Source organism: Cibotium barometz, chromosome 6, assembly GCF_041138505.1.
Source record: "Cibotium barometz isolate CiBa-2024 chromosome 6, ASM4113850v1, whole genome shotgun sequence".
NCBI lineage: Eukaryota > Viridiplantae > Streptophyta > Polypodiopsida > Cyatheales > Cibotiaceae > Cibotium > Cibotium barometz.
Window position 1 is genome coordinate 27,373,913 of NC_141051.1, and position 7,620 is coordinate 27,381,532.

The following is a 7,620-nucleotide window of genomic DNA, read 5'->3' on the forward strand; positions in this document are numbered from 1 at the left end:
TTCCAACGAGAAGTTTTAACAAGTTGGTGATGCAACATGGTAGCGTAGTCTACAAATATCTAGTAGCATTTGCGCTACTAGAGTGCTCTCCAGTACATTAGCTTCTGTGCTAATGACATGATGCAAAATCAAGGCATGAAATTTGCCTTGGGGTTTTGGTTGAAATACCAAATCATGGCTTGTGTGAGTATGATCCTGTCTTTACAGAGGTCTGGCGTGCTGTACGCGTACGCACTTTGTCACAGCCTCGCCCACCTTCCTCGCCGGCACGTAATGCTAGTCCGGAGAGACTGGCCGTAGGTGCGACGGTAGCGAGGCGAGAGTTAGTCCGGAGAGGCTAGCCGAGCCTTCGGGGAAGTTTTAATAGTCCAAGTGCGGGTCACCCTGGGATTCAGAAGACCTATGCACTAGTAAAGGACAGTGTTATTGGCCTAGTTTGTTTAAGAACGTCCAGACTTATTTCATTACCGGTTTACCCAAGACGAGTCGAGGGAATGACTCGGTGTGGGTAGTAGTGGACAACTAAACTGGCAAAGTTTATTACCACACGAAGAAAACTGTAAAAACGCCTGAGTTGGTAAAACTCTTTATTGAACATCTCTACAAGCTATATGGCCTGCCCGCAGATATAGTGTCGGATAGAGAAAAGTTCAACAGTCATTTTTGGAGGGAAGTCTTCAAAAAGTTGGATACTACTCTGAGAATGAGTACGGCAGATCATCCGGAGTCTGATGGTCAAACTGAAAGAGTTAACCAAATTCTAGAGGATATATTGCGTTCTTATGTAAGTAAGAAGCAATCAAATTGGGAAGAATATTTGCCCATATTGGAGTTTGCTTATAAAAGCTCCAAGCATTCAACAACTGGCTTTACACCATTCATGTTGATGTATGGTTTTCAGCCGAGATCTCCGATGGGCTGTAGGCCTAGAAAAGGAGAAGATTCAATCTGTCAAGGATTTCCTTGAAGATATGAATGATATGCTCAAAGCTGCACGCGAGGGCATCCGTAGCGCACAGGATCGCGCTAACAAATTTGCCGATAAAGGACGCAGACAAGTGACCCTTGCAGAAGGTGACTTTGTATTTTTAAAGGTTCCTGCGCAGTCAGCAACCATGAAAACGGGAAAGTGTGATAAACTTTCTCCTAGATATTGCGGTCCTTTCAAGGTCCTTAAGAAGATTGGGGACGTAGCATACAAACTTGAGTTACCGGAGAGTTCTCAAGTTCATCCTGTCTTCCATGATGTTAGTAAACTGAAGAATCAGTTCGCGGGTTAGAGAACGTAGTTTCTCTAGATATTTTGGTGGAATGATACCACATGAACCGGAAAGGATTCTTGGGTATCGAGACAGACAAACCCGACATAAAGTGTACCACAAGGTACTTGTTAAATGGACAGATAGGGATGAGGAGGTGGCAACCTGGGAACGCCGTAGTGCAATTTCCAAAAGGTTTCCCCAGTTTGTTTTCGAGGACGAAAACTCTTCTTAAGGGGGGGGTAATGTCACGTAGGCTGTAACGGCTGTGACCGACGGCAGACCGGATGGCTATATCCGGGGTTCAGTGGGAGAGGACGCCCATGCGGAGTCATGGGCGGCCAGGCTAGTGTGGACGGCAGGCCACACACTATATAGCCTGGGGGATGAGGGGCAATCCTCATTCTTCCTCTATGGCTGGGTGGTGAGCCAGAGGCCGTCCCCTCTTGTGGTAGTGCCCGTAGCGGCGTTACGGGAATGTAACACATCATGTTTTCTGGAACCCCTTGATCCTTCATCTCAGTCTCGTAACACCTTAGATAGCTTTCTGGATCGTAACCATCAAATATATTGACCCTGTCATATACCAATTGCATCACAATTTCCACGGCTTCCTGAATTCGCTTTTCTTCTTCAATCTTCCTGAACCGCTCTTCAAGCTCTTTCATCTCTGCATATAAATGCTCCATTTTGCTAGCCATCTCTACGTACTCTCACCCCAGCGGATTCACGTCGGGTTCACCAAAGCTGTCGTGACGTGGGCGGTGTCGCTGGGAAAGCGCGGGGCTTCTGGCTGTGAGAGTAAGTGGTTGAACTTCAAAGGACTTCACCAGCAAAAGCTAGAACCATCATAAATATAAGACTCAACCATACATGGGTGGTCAAAGCAAACGAAAGCCTCATGATCCAAGCCAAAAACTGGCATTAATATAGCTTGATTTATAAAATTCAACACATCAAGCCCCAGAATAACATCTCATAGGTATATACATCCAAGATTTACGGCCAGCATTGGATCCATAGTTCATATCAAGACAAGGCTGACATCATCATAGCATGTCATAACATATGACCTCAAAACCTATAAACCACTTGCCTCATAAAACTCTGCAGCATAGCTCTTCAAGGGATTTGGCCACATGTCCTCTTTTATTATTTCATCTATCTTGTCATGGATACCATTTACAGAATCTTTCATCTGAATATCACCGAACCATTTTAAAAAAAACTCTCCTCTGGGAAAGCCCGCTTCAAACCCAGCTGGCGTGTTATCTAGTCAGACTTTACATCTTAAAAATTCTCCACATCCAAAGATTGAAAGTGCGCTTTCATCTGCTGATCTCACACTTTCATCTGCTGATCCTCTTTACTCAAGGCTCACACAGAGCCGGAGGGCTTCTCGAGCTCGTTTCAAACATCCTGCAGCTTCTGAATGGAGAGGACAAGTTTGGTGTCGAGTTGCTCGGACCCCTTATTGATAAGCGCCATCCTCCGTGCCTACTAAAGCATGCTGCCTTAAAGCCAGTAGCTAGGTTCTCCACGCAGCCGTGTTACCAGAAACCCCCCTTTACACTTCAGAATGACCAGGGACTCTTCCCGTCTGTATTCGGCGCACCCTGCAGCACCTGGTGCATCACACACACAAAAACCCACAGCCGACTCCTTCGCTTTTTTTCTTCCCGCTGTTCCCTTCAGCTGCGCATCCCCTCCTAGACCTCAGTAGCCAGGTGATCCCCTCTCTACCCAAGCTGACGTGGCTGCAGGGTTTCCCAGTCACCTTTACATTCACCTGCACCCAAGGCTATACACTCCTCTGCTGCAGCAGCTGCCTATCACCAAAACACACCCGGGGCCTCTGTATCCCGTCAGCTCCCCGTCCCTGCAGCAAGTCTCCTTATTTTCCCAGGCGGCCCGTCCCTCCTATCTGCAGCAGCTGCCGCCTCGTTTTTGCTTCTCTTGTAGCTGCCCAGCTCCTCTGCGCATCATCGCAGCGCCTCTCTCCAGAACACACACACCCTCATTCTTTTTCTGCCCCCCTGTACCAAGCCTCCCACGCCTCTGCTCCAGAGAATTCCCAAGCGGGCTTTCTTCCGCACCAGTGGCTGCTTCACGTGCATCGCCAAACCTCCAGAACTGTGCGCTGGCACTCCTTCCAATCTCCACGTAGCTGCTTTTTGGGCCACGTTTTTTTTATTTATTTATTTCTTGCATTTGTTTTAAAACCTAATGAATGGCCACCATCCCTCTTATCCTTTTGCACACCAAATGTTCAAAGCAACCTTGGCCCCTCTAATCATTAATTGCTCCCCATACCATACCTCTTCAAGACGCAGCATACAAGTGCCCGCTCATTTCTTTGGGGACGCGTACACACTGAGACGGCCATCAAGCAGCTAAAGTCACCCCTACTGACCTTACTCCAGACAGGCTTGTAACAAGCTCAACACTAAGCCATTTCACCTGTACACCTAGCGACGCCCTCAAAAGCAAAACTCTCCACACACCATACATCCCGTATGTACACAGACACTTAATCCCATGCATCTGGATTTGCATTTGATGGCCTCACATGCATGGTTTCACACCATAGACGTGCTGTGGCACGACATCCACCCCCTCTAAACCTGCACATCCTCTGGTATGTGCCACACAGGTCCTGTATCTTAGCAATCACATCTGAATGGTTCTGCTTTCCCACCTGGATCAAATACCAATCGCTTTTGGCATATGTGGCATATTCTTTGCTCATATGAAGCCCTATCCTCACTTAGATTCTCTGCATATGCATAATTATCCTCATCATTCAAAGTGGGATGTTCTTCAAAATGATTTGCTTCAAAAATTTCCTCAGGCCATGTTTGAAGCCTTTGCACCACATATTGTATGGCCACACCAAGTAACAACTGCATTAATAGCATGGAACACACACTTTGTAACATTCCATCCAAATCTACCTTGCTCGGATCCAACTCACCCACTGACAAACATTCATTCTTCTCTTCCAAAGACGGAAAAGCATCAACACATACAAAATCCAACAAGGCATCATCGAGAATAGCCTCCAGATCTGAATCAATCTCATCACAATCATTTGGCTTACATAACACCTGCACATCCTCACTTGCAACCGACAGTTGACTAGCATCAAGCATAGAAGAGTCCAAAGCTGATGGGGATCTATCATATACCATGAAATCATCCAATGCATCATCTAAGATAGCATCCAATCCAAGATCAATCACATTGAAGCCATTATTATCTTGCAATCCCACATGTTGATTATCATGAACATTCATATCCCCATAACTATATCCATTTGGTTGCTCATATGCAGCCTCATGAGGCTCTGTGACCACACTTTGCATATCTTGCATGTTATCTCCTAGTATTTCTTGATACATGTCTGCAGATGGGCTTAGAACTATGGGTCCCTCACCCAAATACCCTTGAATCTGTATATCATTGAACCCTGCATGATCCAAAAAGACAGATTCAATTTCCCTCTCCAAATCATCATCATAAACAGGCTTCCAAGCTCGAGATTGCTGCTCACAAATGTGGTTGCAAGGTAACCCTGACACTGATGACATAGCATCACCCTGTTTATTGTTGGAACACCCTGTTAGCATTCCAGAATAACCCAAATCCAAAGAACCTTGGCAACCAGCTTCAGAAACAACATCACTGTTGGAATCACCCATATCACTCACCCCCTCTAAATCAATCACACATACTTGTGGCCCGTCTGCATATTCATGTACATCATCCTGCTTATAAGCATCATAACCAGATAAGAATGCAGTAATGATAGCATCTTCTTCTTGTCTTAGACCTTCAAACTCTGCAATCATGCTTTCAACAAGAAGCATTGGTTCCTGCTCTTCTTCACACATATGATACGACACCTGAGGAATACCCTTCGAAACACCTGTCCTGAAGCTCTCTGAATCAAGTGTCTCCTCAAGCATAGGCATACATACATCATGTGGTATGATCATAGGACCCTGTATGTCTGCACCCTCAAACAAGGAAGACAGATTATGCTTGCAGAGTTCACCCATTGCATCTTTATGAGTCTGTAGCAAAGCATCACTTTTGGCACTGTGAAGGCCTTGTTGCTCACTAATGGCTTTTTGCAGTCCCAATTTAGCATAAACAGCCTCCACAATCTCTGTATCAGCCTTGAATAGCAATTGATTGTCCTCCATAAGACATGCATCGACAACTGCTTCTAAACTGGCTCGGATTGTTGCTGGAACACTATCACAGCTCACATTATACCTGGAACTCGCATAAATAAGTGCATCTGCAAAATCACTCCATCGTTTGGAGTGATACTCTGCTAGCTCCAGCACTTCATCTTTTAAATCAGGACTTACAAGGTATGCAAAAGATGCAATCATCATGTTTTCTGGAACCCCTTGATCCTTCATCTCAGTCTCGTAACACCTTAGATAGCTTTCTGGATCGTAACCATCAAATATATTGACCCTGTCATATACCAATTGCATCACAATTTCCACGGCTTCCTGAATTCGCTTTTCTTCTTCAATCTTCCTGAACCGCTCTTCAAGCTCTTTCATCTCTGCATATAAATGCTCCATTTTGCTAGCCATCTCTACGTACTCTCACCCCAGCGGATTCACGTCGGGTTCACCAAAGCTGTCGTGACGTGGGCGGTGTCGCTGGGAAAGCGCGGGGCTTCTGGCTGTGAGAGTAAGTGGTTGAACTTCAAAGGACTTCACCAGCAAAAGCTAGAACCATCATAAATATAAGACTCAACCATACATGGGTGGTCAAAGCAAACGAAAGCCTCATGATCCAAGCCAAAAACTGGCATTAATATAGCTTGATTTATAAAATTCAACACATCAAGCCCCAGAATAACATCTCATAGGTATATACATCCAAGATTTACGGCCAGCATTGGATCCATAGTTCATATCAAGACAAGGCTGACATCATCATAGCATGTCATAACATATGACCTCAAAACCTATAAACCACTTGCCTCATAAAACTCTGCAGCATAGCTCTTCAAGGGATTTGGCCACATGTCCTCTTTTATTATTTCATCTATCTTGTCATGGATACCATTTACAGAATCTTTCATCTGAATATCACCGAACCATTTTAAAAAAAACTCTCCTCTGGGAAAGCCCGCTTCAAACCCAGCTGGCGTGTTATCTAGTCAGACTTTACATCTTAAAAATTCTCCACATCCAAAGATTGAAAGTGCGCTTTCATCTGCTGATCTCACACTTTCATCTGCTGATCCTCTTTACTCAAGGCTCACACAGAGCCGGAGGGCTTCTCGAGCTCGTTTCAAACATCCTGCAGCTTCTGAATGGAGAGGACAAGTTTGGTGTCGAGTTGCTCGGACCCCTTATTGATAAGCGCCATCCTCCGTGCCTACTAAAGCATGCTGCCTTAAAGCCAGTAGCTAGGTTCTCCACGCAGCCGTGTTACCAGAAACCCCCCTTTACACTTCAGAATGACCAGGGACTCTTCCCGTCTGTATTCGGCGCACCCTGCAACACCTGGTGCATCACACACACAAAAACCCACAGCCGACTCCTTCGCTTTTTTTCTTCCCGCTGTTCCCTTCAGCTGCGCATCCCCTCCTAGACCTCAGTAGCCAGGTGATCCCCTCTCTACCCAAGCTGACGTGGCTGCAGGGTTTCCCAGTCACCTTTACATTCACCTGCACCCAAGGCTATACACTCCTCTGCTGCAGCAGCTGCCTATCACCAAAACACACCCGGGGCCTCTGTATCCCGTCAGCTCCCCGTCCCTGCAGCAAGTCTCCTTATTTTCCCAGGCGGCCCGTCCCTCCTATCTGCAGCAGCTGCCACCTCGTTTTTGCTTCTCTTGTAGCTGCCCAGCTCCTCTGCGCATCATCGCAGCGCCTCTCTCCAGAACACACACACCCTCATTCTTTTTCTGCCCCCCTGTACCAAGCCTCCCACGCCTCTGCTCCAGAGAATTCCCAAGCGGGCTTTCTTCCGCACCAGTGGCTGCTTCACGTGCATCGCCAAACCTCCAGAACTGTGCGCTGGCACTCCTTCCAATCTCCACGTAGCTGCTTTTTGGGCCACGTTTTTTTTATTTATTTATTTCTTGCATTTGTTTTAAAACCTAATGAATGGCCACCATCCCTCTTATCCTTTTGCACACCAAATGTTCAAAGCAACCTTGGCCCCTCTAATCATTAATTGCTCCCCATACCATACCTCTTCAAGACGCAGCATACAAGTGCCCGCTCATTTCTTTGGGGACGCGTACACACTGAGACGGCCATCAAGCAGCTAAAGTCACCCCTACTGACCTTACTCCAGACAGGCTTGTAACAAGCTCAACA